At 48.5% G+C, this 1,785-nt stretch overlaps 1 long non-coding RNA gene across 1 annotated transcript; it reads left to right on the top strand.

The window, feature by feature from the left end:
* Positions 1–218: 218 nt before the first annotated feature.
* LOC141414108 (uncharacterized) lies at positions 219–1,469 on the top strand. The gene is made up of 2 exons (XR_012439197.1): positions 219–400; positions 735–1,469. It is a non-coding gene; the product is annotated as an uncharacterized lncRNA (long non-coding RNA).
* The last annotated feature ends 316 nt before the right edge of the window (positions 1,470–1,785 follow it).

Genomic DNA, 1,785 nt, shown 5'->3' with positions numbered 1-1,785 from the left:
TGGATCTCTATCCTTATTTTAAAAAAGGGAATCTAATACCCATCTTGGGGACCTTTACCCCCATTTCTTGTTCCAAAGAGAAAATAGATCTTCTCCTCATCCCAGATGTCTAGAATCAGATTTGCCCAGGAAATATGGAGCATAGCAGAACTGCCTGTGAGATTAGCAGGTGATGTGCAAATGTGCATAGCTGCTCACCATCCTATGAGGCCTGCAATTCTCAGGAGCTCTTCTGTGGGTTGATACTTCAGATGCTTATGGAGGGAGGAATTGGGTCCTTAGGATGTGATGGGATGGAGTCACACACGTGATCTGATCCCATGTATATAAAAGGCAGAAGCTTCTCACGGCACCTCAGTCCACCTGCTTCCTGGGTGATCTACTCCAGTGCCTGAGCCAGGTAGAGTACATCTCTGTGACCAGGATGACGTTTTGGGCAGAAAGAGGCTCTGGGTAGAGGTTGAGGACAATCTTGAAGAAAGATTGAAGAAAGAAAGGTTTAGAAGGGAGGGTTCTTCTGGAAGGAGAAGGCAAAAGTTATGTGGGGCATGAGGGATTAGTACCTTTTTGAAGTTGCAAGGAATTCATTTGAAAGTATGAAGTTTCCAGGTTGGAATCATTTCTACATTTTTTATAACTGCTTTTAGGAGATTGGGTTTTTAATATCTGATCATGATAGAGACAGTTCTTATGAATTCATAACTTAATCTTTAAACTTCTGTCTTGTCTTTCAGCTTTATTCAGCTCTTGCTGAGATGTCCTGCCAGCAAAGCCAGAAGCAGTGCCAGCCCCCTCCCAAATGTACTCCTAAGTGTCCCCCCAAATGCCCACCCAAGTCCCCTTGCCCACTTCCAGTCTCTTCCTGCTGCAGCCTTGGTTCTGGGAGCTGCTGTGGCTCCAGCTCTGGGGGCTGCTGCAGCTCTGGGGGTGGCGGCTGCTGCCTGAGCCACCACAGACCCCGCCGATCTCTCCGACACAGACACCGGAGCTCTAGCGGCTGTGGCAGTGGCAGCAGCAGTGGCTGCTGCAGCAGTGGAGGAAGCAGTGGCTGCTGCAGCAGTGGAGGAAGCAGTGGCTGCTGCAGCAGTGGAGGAAGCAGTGGCTGCTGCAGCAGTGGTGGCAGCAGTGGTGGTAGCAGTGGCAGCAGCTGTGGCAGTGGCCAGCAGTCTGGGGGTTCTGGCTGCTGTTCAGGGGGGTGCTGTTGACCTTGGTCATGAGGAGAAATGAGCAATATTGGCCAAAGTCTTGCCTAGCCTGACGCTTCTCCTCTTCCATCTTCCTGTGGAGGGTTTATGAAATGCTTTTGAGTTTCTGTCTGCCCAAGCTCATTCACTATGAGATCTAGAAGTTCCACAGCTGAGATTCCCTGGCCTGGTTTCCCCTCTTGGATACAGTTCTTTGGAGGACAAGGAGCTGAAATTCAATTATAGACCTATTTTCTCTGTCACAATAAAGCTTTTTGTTCCTGATGTTGCTGCTTCCTGGTTATGTTTTGTTTACTCCTTCCACTCCCTACCCCCACCATCCAGCCATCTTCCTTTCCTTCTTTTAAGTGCAAGTAAATGCTTTAAACATCTATTTGGGAAGCACACTTGGGCATTGAAGTTACAATATTCCTTTTAATACTCTGAAGTTGGGAACTTGAAGCTTGAGGTCATGCCTGAGACCAGTGTGTCTGACCACAGCTCACATGAGGAGGGTCAGGAATAGATCGAGAAGAGGAGGCTAGTGGTACCCAGAAAGGCCACATTCTGGGAGGTTTCTTCAAGAAAGGGGCATAATTTG

Source organism: Castor canadensis, chromosome 11 (genome assembly GCF_047511655.1).
Source record: "Castor canadensis chromosome 11, mCasCan1.hap1v2, whole genome shotgun sequence".
Classification (NCBI taxonomy): Eukaryota; Metazoa; Chordata; class Mammalia; order Rodentia; family Castoridae; genus Castor; species Castor canadensis.
The sequence above is the reverse complement of the archived record's forward strand: the minus strand, read 5'-3'. Positions and strand labels throughout refer to the sequence as shown.